Below are 12,300 nucleotides of genomic sequence, written 5' to 3' on the forward strand. Positions count from 1 at the left end.
TTGAGTTACCAGTGTGGTCAAGGCACCACTGTAATGGAAAAAAAACTGAGAAAATTAAATTTTTGAAGATATACACAGCTCAAACGTTTGGGTCTTCACTGAATTTGTTACAGTTGACCAAAAAAACTGTAGAGAAAACAATCCAGCAGCTAAAACCATCAACGAGCTGTCTTTACTCAATACCATCTGACTTTTTCAAAACTATTGCAAAGTCTGTGCTAGCTGATTTGCAGCAAATAATCAATTGCTCACTTCAGTCAGGCAAGTTTCCTAAAGCTCTTAAAGTAGCTGCCATTAAGACTTTTTGTTAGATAAATTGTAGAAGTTATCATTTATTTGCTTAGCTTGCATTAGTATAATGGACAATTTTAGATGTCTCGCCTTCAAAAAGAAGACTCAGCATCATCCGATGGAAGGGCGCCTGGACCAAGGACGTGATCGGATGTGGTCGGGTCGTGACAGGTGTTGGTTCAATATTATGTGTTGTGTCTTATTGTTTAGAATACTATGTCTGGGAAAAACCCTCTTATTATCAAATATTTTGTGTTGTGTCTTATTGCTTAGAACATTATGATTTGTAAATCTCTCCTATTTCAAATAAAAGCAGGAGCGAGGGGGGGGATTGTTTAGAGCGTGTTGAGAGACTGTGATCTGAACAATCTCCCATACGCCCTCCTCATGAGAAAAAGAAACCAGCGTCTTCATTCCTTTTGTGTCTATTTTTATAATGTTGGGTAAGATAAATCCAACATTAAATTGGTCCTTCGAGCCGGATGTCAACACACCCGAGGATTCCAGTTGTGGAGCCGACTTCCAGTTAAGAGACCGTGGCCACGGCAAGTAAGACCCTTTTACGGGACTGGTCTTCGTCCTCCTCAACTGGGATCTGAAGGTTGACGACAATCCACAGGATTGAAGACGAGTGGTGAGTTAAATTTTAAAAAATTTTTTGGGGAAAAAAGGATTAAAGAGTGAGTGAATTGCGCGACGAAGAAGTCTGCGGCAGAACAAACCTTGTGTAATACTAGTCACTGGCAAGTGGTCAAGATGGACAACGGTATCCGATAAAATCCGTGGGGACGGCGGGGTCCTGTACGTACTTAAATTCCGTATTTCTGTGTTTCTGTGTTTCCGTGTTTTCGTGTGTTTATAAAAACGTTATTAATATCGTGTGTATGTGTAAAAGTATGAATGTATAAGACGGGATTGTAAGTGACAACTGAGTTTGGAAGCAAAGGCAAGAATTCTCCGCCCCAATTAGGGTAGAAGCTTGAGAATTACCAAAACTCAGACATTTATTGTCACCCTGTCATTTTTGAATAAAGTCAGTATTTAGGTCACTCTAGGTGCAAATGAACTGACTTCCAAATTCACAAAAATGGGAATAAATAACAGTAAACAGGATCAAAAAATAGACCTAACGTGTAAAGATTGGAAATATGTTCAACTTCAAAACCATTTCAAAATAGAAGATTTAAACACGTGGATAACCAAATACGGTTTCGCTGGCCAGCTAAATTCGCAAAAAATAGTTCAACTTCAAAACGAAATAAAGTGTCGACACAAAAATGATATATCACAAATACAAAAAGATGGATTTGACGACTTACTCTTCTGGTTAAACTGGACTAATGAGGATGTGAAAAAGGCCGTAGCCGGCATCACACCTTATCAACAACAGTTAAAAAATGCTTTACATGTGATTTCGAAAGAACACATTAACAGATGGGTAGATAAACATTGGATAAACCTAGCAACTGGCCCTCTGGAGGAATATGTTAATCATGCCCTCCACGCAGAAAGAGTGTTAGACAAAAAACAAAAAGAGAAGATAGATGTCTTCCTCGACGAAGAAGCAGAAATATACTATCAAGGCAGAGAGAGAGATAATTTTAGAGGACACGGCAGAGACCGTGGGAGAGTAAGATATGGTAGAAATCGAAATTATTATGATAATACCATCTGTTGGTGCTGTGGGAACAAGGGCCACATTGCACGTGAATGAAAAAAAAAATAAAAAAATAAAAAATAAAAAAAAATAAAAAAATAAAATAAAAAATAAAAAATAAAAAATAAAAAAACAGCAAAAGAACATAGAAAGGAGTTTAACCTAAGCAAAACGGCTTGTGTTATGTTGTGTATTGTATATTGTGTACTGTGTTATAGGAACAGTGTTAAACCAAAAATGCCATTGAAAACTTCAAAGAAAGGTGGACAAATTTTAATTTAATTTTAACAACATAACTACTGATGATTGGTTCCTTGTAAATCATGGGATCCTATATATCCCGTAAAAGAAGCAGATAAACACAAACCGATGTTTTCTACTTTAGTAGCACCAAATAATTTCACTTGTATAAACATGATTAATAAAGGAAAAAAAAATTAGGACCACTGAACGACACACAGTTAAAGTAACCTTAAAAGTCAAACCAAATTTTGTGCCAGTGGCACGGAGCGACATCTGGTGGTGGTGCGGAGATGATAGACTGTTTGATAGATTACCTAAAGATATATCTAGATTATGCGCTATTATCACTTAGATATTGCATGTGTCAGTATACCCTATGCCTGTTCAAGATTTAATGGAAAGGGCACCAATGTTTTTGTCCAATCTAAAAACATATACAAAAAAGAGATTTGTCATGGCAGGGGCAAAATAATCCAACATACATCAACGCCAGGTGTTCCTCGTGGGGGTTCCTAATCAATACAAATTGGGTGACCAGGTTGCAGGAGGATTTGAGTCTTTCATATGCTGGTGGTGTACGATTAATAAAAATGTTGATGGGATAAACTACATCCACTTCAATGTACAGAGATTAGGAAATTGGACTCAGAGTGGGTTGGAAGCTGTGCACGAGCAGCTCAAGGACGTTCCAAAGACCGCATAGCTGTCGACATGCTCCTCGCAAGAGAGGGAGGTGTTTGCGGTATGTTTGGAGAACAAACAATACTGCTTCAGATGGCAGCTTGACCAGAGCCATCGATGGTCTACGGACCTTCAATCAACACTCCTTGTGAAACAGCTGAATGGACGTTTTTGGTAAATATAAAACCCTAATTTCACCAATATTGATATCAATTGCTGTTTTTGCAGCCATTCTGACATTGTGTGGATGTTGTTGTATCCCATGCATTCGGGCATTAATCAGTAAATTAATCACCACAGCCATAACCCCCATGGAGAATCGTCTGGAGCTTATGTATCCCTTACTGTATGATGATAATGATGATAATGATGAAAATGATGATTTTGCTTTACCTGATTTGTTACCTGGTACAGATGATTACAATGTTTAAACTACAACATTCATATATGACAAGTTACTCTGAGTGTAAATGTATTTGTTTCATAAAAATGATTCTACAGTTAAAAATCGAAATGAAGTGACTGTAAGATGATATGAGAATTTGTGCAAATACATGATAAACAGGAGGGAAATGTTAGATAAATTGTAGAAGTTATCATTTATTTGCTTAGCTTGCATTAGTATAATGGACAATTTTAGATGTCTCGCCTTCAAAAAGAAGACTCAGCATCATCCGATGGAAGGGCGCCTGGACCAAGGACGTGATCGGATGTGGTCGGGTCGTGACAGGTGTTGGTTCAATATTATGTGTTGTGTCTTATTGTTTAGAATACTATGTCTGGGAAAAACCCTCTTATTATCAAATATTTTGTGTTGTGTCTTATTGCTTAGAACATTATGATTTGTAAATCCCTCCTATTTCAAATAAAAGCAGGAGCGAGGGGGGGGATTGTTTAGAGCGTGTTGAGAGACTGTGATCTGAACAATCTCCCATACGCCCTCCTCATGAGAAAAAGAAACCAGCGTCTTCATTCCTTTTGTGTCTATTTTTATAATGTTGGGTAAGATAAATCCAACACTTTTCTTTAAAAAAAAATAAAAAATAGAACGCTGGACACTTCCATGTTAGCAAACTACAGACCCACCTCAAATCTCCCCTTCATAGCCAAGATTGCTGAGAAAGTTATTTTTAATAAACTCTTTCTTGATCTTAAATTGACTTTTTGACAAATTTCAATCAGGTTTCCGAACTCATCACAGTATAGAATCAGCTCTTATCCAAATACTTAATGATAAAAAGGTTGAATACTGACTCGGGAAAGGTGTCAATTCTGGTTTTGTTGGATCTCAGTGCGGCTTTTGGTACGGTGCATCATAATATAATGCTGAGCAGGTTGGAAACGTGGGTAGGACCAAATAGAACAGTCCTTAAATGGTTCAGGTTCTGGAGGAAATGAGTTATTTCGTAACCATTGGAAGTGTTCAATCTCATCGAATGGCAATAACCTATGGGGTCCCTCAAGGGTCACTTCTTGGACCCCTCCTGTTCAGGCTGTATATATGCTAGCCTTGGGTCAAATTCTTCAGAACTTTAATCTTGACTATCATAGCTATGCAGATGACACGCAGTTATATCTAGCAGTGTCTCCAGATGAGTACAGTTCAATTGAGGTGTTGTGTCACTGTCTAAAACAGATAAATAACTGGATGAGCCAAACCTTTGTTCAATTAAACCACAACAACACTGATAAATTGTTTTGGGGAGTAAAGGAAAGAGGATTGCTGTTAGTAAATACCTGGAGTCACTCGCTTTAAATACCAAAGACCAAGTCCATAACCTTGGTGTACTGATAGATTCCAACCAGTCTTTCAACAGTCTTATCAAATCACTTACTAAAACTGCCCTCTACCAGCTGAAGAAGATATCAAGAGTGAAAGCTTGCATGTGTCAAGCAGACCAAGAGAAGCTCATCCATACTTTTATTTCAAGTAGACTTGACTATTGTAATGGTCTTCTGACTGGATTCCCCCAAAAGAGCATTAAATAGCTGCAGCTCATTCCGAATGCTGCAGCTTGGGTTCTGACCAGAATAAAGAGGTCAGAACATAATACTCCAATTCTTAAGTCTTTACACTGACTCCCATACAGCTTTAGAATAGATTTTAAAGTTCTATTACTGGTCTATAAATCACTAAATGGTTTAGGTCCTGAATACATCAAGGAAAGACGTCAAAGGAAAATAAACCCAGTCGGACTCTGGTCAAATAGTGGAGCACAGAGTCCAAAGCAAACATGGTGAAGCAGCATTTAGCTGTTATGCTGCACACAAATGGAATAAGTTGCCAACAGAAGTGACGTCAGCCGCAAGTGTGAATGGTTTTAAGTTCACGTTAAAAACTCTTCTTTTTTTTCCCCCTTTTCTTTGTTTTTAAATGCTTTTAATCACGTAAAGCACATTGAGTTACCTTGCGTATGAAATGCGCTATATACTGTAAATAAATTTGCTTTGCTTATTATATATTGCGGAGAAGATGAAATGTTACCACAGTAACTATTTTTATTCATTTTTAATTTCACCTGTGAAGGGGGAAACTCCACACCTTTATTTGAGTTCTACAATGAGAATTTTTTATACATGTTAAATAATTTCTTAAAAACATCTATGGTCCTTAAAACTTATTATTTGGTGACTTAATTTGCTCTACTGATTGCTCGAGTGGATAGATAAAGTGTAAAGTGGAAAAGTGGCTGGGAAGTTTTGTTTTGACGACTATTTTTTTTTTTTAATCACAGGCTGGCACTGTGAAACTGTCAATTCATTTCTTGCTTTGACAAAGTATTTCCAAGAAAGTCTCCTTTGCAGCCTTGCAATTCCAATTTAAATCACCCATGTACAAAAAAAAAAAAAAAGTACTCCATCGGCAGCATATTGAACAGATGTATTTATTATCAGCAAGGAAAAACAAACAATTCACATATTGGTAGTAAGAAGCTGCTTCCAAAAAGGGAAGAAAATATTATCTCCGACTATGCCGCTGCGCCGCCGAAGCGCCGCTGGGAATACTGTACATTACTTGTAATTAGAATAATAATCATTTTAAACAAATGTCACTTGCCCGAAATAAACCTCAGGCGCCGTTATTGCAAATAATTTTCTCCTGATGGAGGCCCAATACAGAAGGTGACATCGAGGAGGTCAATGCCAGGGGGGAAGGAATGGGTGTCATTTGTAATTAAATCACACTGAGTCAAAGTCTGACTGATTTGTGGGAACACAAACTTGACTTGGAAAAATGATAAAAGATGGTGATCGTCATGTTAAAGGAGACATTTAATGCATTTTTACCCTACAATTTAAAAGTTAACTACAGTAAACCCCAAGCACATTTGTGGTTCGGAAAACTGAAATCTGAAAACGCTGATTTTGGGAGGAACGTATCCTCTTTTATTGCTTGAAAACCTCATCTATAATGCTTTTGTGCTCAATCCAAAGCCATGTCTGATATGAAACACTACTTTGGCACCATCTGGTGCCATCTTGGTGCCAAGCAACTATGTTGAAGTGAGAGGAGGCGCTTCATTTAGTCAGGCCATAGTCTTGTCCAATTTAAAAAGTGCTTTATATCTTGTCCCTCTGAAATCTACAGTGTCTCATATGACTGCACGACTGGACACCCTCCCTAGTATACTACAGTCCAAATGGAGAGTTCAGCTTTTGTTACCATGACGACCGAGGACAGTGCCTCAACCTGAAGCGACTGGAGTGGCTCAATATGACTCAAAATATGGCGCACGGACACAAATTCAAACCAACAGCACAATGTTGACGACTTCACTGAGCAATCAAGTATGTGGCACTTATCAGAAGCTAACGCTGTTGGCTAATGTTAATCTGTGTATTTCACAAAATTTCAAAGCAGCTCTGCTTACCTTTTGGCTTTGACATAAAAGCAGGGGCATCACACCTGATGCATGCAGACAGTGTAGTCACTTGAAAGTGGCTCTGGATCTTCATCCAGCCAAGCTGATCAAAGGCAAACTATTGGTAGTTATTAATAAGTCAATTTTCCCATAATACAGCATGTCCCCTTAAATATTCTAACTTGACGTCACCTCTCCTTTGACCAAATATGGCCCAGTAGGAATACATGCCGTCACTATAGCAGGGGGATGGACGTTAATTCATAACGCACCACTAAGTTACACAAGACCCTGGGCAGACTTAAACACAGGATGACATTTTCAGCTCACTCTCTTGAATTAAAAAAAAAAAAAAAAAAAAAAAAAAAACAAACCAAAAAAAAAAAAAAAAAAGGGGAGGAAAAAGAGCAAAGCAGGCCCGTGACTATCCTTAACATACTCGTTCTGATCTAAATAACACAAATCAGCTAAAAGACACATTCAGGATTCATCAGAAGAGAAGACCTTCTGTGATTTTTATTAATGCATAATTCACTGACAAATTCAGAAAAAGGTAAAAAAAAAAATTACAAAAATGCCTCATACTGTCAATGAGATTGGCACTCAGTGGAGCACAGACCTCCACCGAGGTAGAACAATCGTTAAGTTTGATCCAATTACAACCCCAATTCCAATGAAGTTGGGATGACGTGTTAAACATAAATAACAGAATACAATGATTTGCAAATCATGTTCAACCTATATTTAATTGAATACACTACAAAGACAATATATTTAATGTTCAAACTGATAAACTTGATTGTTTTTAGCAAATAATCATTAACTTAGAATTTTATGGCTGCAACACGTTGCAAAAAAACTGGGACAGGGTCATGTTTACCACTGTGTTTACATCACCTTTTCTTTTAACAACATTCAATAAACGTTTGGGAACTGAGGACACGAATTGTTGAAGCTTTGTAGGTGGAATTCTTTCCCATTCTTGCTTGATGTACAGCTTCAGCTGTTCAGCAGTCTGGGGTCTCCGTTGTCATATTTTACGCTTCATAATGCGCCACACATTTTCAATGGGAGACAGGTCTGGAATGCAGGCAGGTCAGTCTAGTACCCGCACTCTTTTACTCTGAAGGCACACTGTTGTAACACGTGCAGAATGTGGTTTGGCATTATCTTGCTGAAATAAGCAGGGGCGTCCATGAAAAAGACGTTGCTTGGATGGCAGCATATGTTTTTCCAAAACCTGTATGGACCTTTCAGCATTAATGGTGCCTTCGAAGAAGTGTAAGTTAGCCATGCCATTGGCACTAACACAGCCCCATACCATCACAGATGCTGGCTTTTGAACTTTGCGTCCATAGCAGTCCGGATGGTTTTTTCCCTCTTTGGCCCGGAGGACACGACGTCCACAATTTCCAAAAACTATTTGAACTGGGTGTTGTTGATAAATGGCTTTTGCTTTACATAGTACAGTTTCAAGTTGCACTTCCGAATGTAGCGCCAAACTGTATTTACTGACATTGTTTTCTGAAGTGTTCCTGAGCCCATGTGGTGATATCCTTCACACATTGATGTCAGTTTTTGATGCAGTGCCGCCTGAGGGATCGAGGGATCGAAGGTCATGGGCATCCAATGTTGGTTTTCGGCGTGGGGTCTCCGTTGTCATATTTTACGCTTCATAATGCGCCACACATTTTCAATGGGAGACAGGTCTGGAATGCAGGCAGGCCAGTCTAGTAGTCTTTTACTACGAAGCCACGCTCTTGTAACACGTGCAGAATGTGGTTTGGCATTGTCTTGCTGAAATAAGCAGGGGGGTCCATGAAAAAGACGTTGCTTGGATGGCAGCATATTCTCTAAAACCTGTATGTACCTTTCAGCATTAATGGTGCGTTCACAGATGTGTAAGTTGCACAGATGCTGGCTTTTGAACTTTGCGTCCATAACAGTCCGGATGGTTCTTTTCAATAATGTTGGCCACGGTAAATAGACACATTTTATTTGAGAGTCGTGATCACTTCAGTTAGAGCGCCTCATTGTTGGCCATGAGTGCACGCATCCATTTTTCCAGGTCATAGCAATGGTATTTGAGAACCTTTTTTTTTTTTCACCATTTTGAAGTCTCATCTAATATACTTGTCAACAGGGTTGTAAATGATGCTCTCCTCTGTGGCGTGTCAAATTTAGAAGACATTTATTTTCACTTTAAAAATACTTTGTATGCTTTACGTTATACATTTTTGTTTTGGTGCAGTTCAAATGTAATATATGTGCCTTGGCTCATTAAAAGGTTGGGAAACACTGGTATAGTGTTTACAAACACATCATCAGGGGGATTTTGCATAAGGTTATTATTCTAGTCTATTGTATTCTACTAAAATACAACTAAAAAAAGAGGACGAGGAGGCATGCCGACGGAGGCAAGCATTGACAATGGAACATTCCACAAATCCTCTTAGCGTCTTTCGCAATTACACTTCACAAGTGTTCGCCGTCATAAGTGCCTTCTAAAGAACAACAACAACAATCCTCTGCAGCCAAAAACCGAGTCCTTCCCCGTGAGCCACATCAAAAGACATTGGGGAAAGGATCTACAGGGGAAAATGACTGGATATTAGGTTATTTTAAATGATAACAATGAGGAGAGTGAGCGTTAGAAGCGTGGAGGGATTGTTTGGTTTCCTTTATCTTTTTGGACCATTTTGAGTTTTTGAGAGGCCTTCATTGGCTGCAAGGAAGATGAAAGAACACAAGAGAGGAGGAGGAGGATGCATCTGATCTTCAGAACCAACATTATACACTTTTATGTCAGTCATTTCTACTTCTCGTTTGACAGTGATCCAACACAGCAGAATGGCCAGACGTATTGGAACAATCTGACAAAAGTGAGCACACCCCTCACATTTTTGTCATGGGACAACATTGAAGAAATGACACTTTTCTACAATATAATGTAGTCAGTGTTTAGCTTGCATAACTGTAAATTTACCCTCCCCTCAAAATAACTCCGCACACAGCAATTCGTGTGTATACTGCTGACAAAAAAAAAAAAAAAGTGAGTACACCCCCGAGTGAAACCGTCCAAATCGGGCCCAATTGGGCAATTTTTCCTCCCGTGGTCATGTGACGTACTAGCTCTCAGGTGTGAATGGGGAGCAGGTGAGTTAAATTAAGGGTTAGCTCTCAGGAACTGAAAAAAAATAAAGAAAACCGGAGTGCCCGGAGAAAACCCACGCAGGTACGGGGAGAACATGCAAACTCAACACAGGATTTGAAACCCGGTCCTCAGAACCGTGAGGCAGACGTGCTAACCAGTCGACTACCGTGCCGCCCATACTCCCTTCTCGTGGTATACGAAATAATTTTCAAATTAAATGTTCAAACCTAAAAAAATTACTGTGAAAATCTTTGGTTTTTTTGTTTTTTTAAATTGAGTACAGGAATTGGCGGCACGGTGAGCGACCGGTTAGGGCGTCTGCCTCACAGTTCTGAGGACCGGGGTTCAAATCTCGGCCTCGCCTGTGTGGAGTTTGCATGTTCTCCCCGTGCCTGCGTGGGTTTTCTCCCACATCCCAAAAACATGCATGGTAGGTTAATTGAAGTCTCTAAATTGCCCCTAGGTGTGACTGTGAGTGCGAATGGTTGTTTGTTTGTATGTGGCCTGCGATTGGCTGGAGACCAGTTCAGGGTGTACCCCGCCCCCTGCTCGATGATAGCTGGGATGGGCTCCAGCACTCCCGCGACCCTTGTGAGGATAAGCGGCTCAGAAAATGGATGGATGGATGGAGTACAGGAATTTGTTAAAGGCCTTGTAAAGTGAAAATACAGTATGAACCATACTGTATGCCTTATCCGCTTTAAGCCTGGAATGTATCGCATCAAGTCATCGCCTGGCTTTCAACAGGTAATCAAAAATGCACATTCACTTTTACACACAGAAATATAGGCTCAGTGTCCAGGTGTGTAAATGAGACGGCTGCCGCGGCGCTACCAAAAGCGCACCACTACAGCCACAAACACTATATGTACTGTATATTGTGTTTCACAATCACAGTTATCTATGTTTATAATTTCATATGTATCTTTGGTGAAACCAAAGGGCAGGGTGAGTTTATGTCAGTGAATGGGGCGTGCACTCATCATTGCGAACAGCCTCTCAAAATCTGCTTTTCCTTTCGGCTCGTCTCAATAAAGCCACACATTGTCGTCCGTTTCTTCACTTCATTGTCAGTCGCTTCTTCCATGACAATCCAACATTGATTTTCTGTGGGTCAGTAAAAAAAAATGATACAGTACAGTATACTGGAGCCTCCCCTGATACAGAGTCAGTAGATGTGTGGTGCTAGTAGTGTCTATTTTTAGTGTTGCCCCATGAAAAGAATGAAGAAATGTGAAGGATGTACACTGTTCCCTAGCTATATCGTGGTTCACATATTGCGGATTCAGTGCATTGAAATATTTTTTTTTTTTTCATATTCATATCGCAAGTAATTCACCATACCGCGGGATTTTGAGTGTATGCTGTAATATTTGGAGGGATAGTAAAATAAACGCTTACATTAAAACTGTCAAACAATTCATTAAATCGCATTACAAGGAATATAAAGTACATGGTGTACAGTATTTGTCCAGTATTGCATGTGTAAGAGTATAGAAAGTATTTAAGCGTATGGTAGAGGTTAATAGAATTGTGAGCAAGATTAAGAGTTTGGGGAGGTTCATACAGCTTTAAAATATGTATCAATAATTTTAAAAATATGTGGTTTATACTTTCAGCCATTGCAGGGGTGGTCCGGAACCTAAGCCCCCCAATAAATGAGGAATTACTGTAAAACACCACAACCAATCGACTCGCTACAACAGTGGTGTGTAACCTACGACCTGCGAAAACAAATAAAACCTCTGAGAAACTGCTACAACAAGCTCAAACTACATCATATCCTATAATCTGATCCCCTAAAAGGAAAAGGTTCCCCGTACTAAAGGGTCACACGGTCGCCTTTTATCAACAAAATGAGAGGACACGTAATGTACTACATTGCCACTCAGGAGAGTGCGCACCTCTTCCAAGGTTTCACAATCTTCATTTGGATTAGCACAAGCAACACCCTCACAGACACCCACTTCCTGCATACAGTAAGTCTCATTTCAGTTGAGTCATTAGGTTTCCTCAGTCACTGAGAAATTGAGGAAAACAAATTATCCCAAATCTTTAAAAAAAACAAGATAATGATGGTTGGTTTTGATGTCAATGTAAGAAGATGTCTATATTTTTGCACTGTATGTGTGCACTGTGAGGTGACTAATTAGGACACCCTGTAAGGTGATGCAAAACACAACCACAAGAATAAAATAATTGTCACAACTGAGCATTGTTGTCTTTGTAAAATCAAATTTTTAGATGCTGCTCTTGCATTGGACCACATTAGACTGCATTGTGCAAGTGTACCCAATGAAGTGGCCTGTGCTGCCTTAATGTCAAACTTGGTTTTATCGTATTCTATAATCGTAGTTATGTGCAACACCAATAGTTTGTCTTCTCTTCAGGAAATGGTCACAGACAAGTGC

The sequence above is a fragment of the Phyllopteryx taeniolatus genome, chromosome 10 (genome assembly GCF_024500385.1).
Source record: "Phyllopteryx taeniolatus isolate TA_2022b chromosome 10, UOR_Ptae_1.2, whole genome shotgun sequence".
NCBI classification, from domain to species: Eukaryota; Metazoa; Chordata; class Actinopteri; order Syngnathiformes; family Syngnathidae; genus Phyllopteryx; species Phyllopteryx taeniolatus.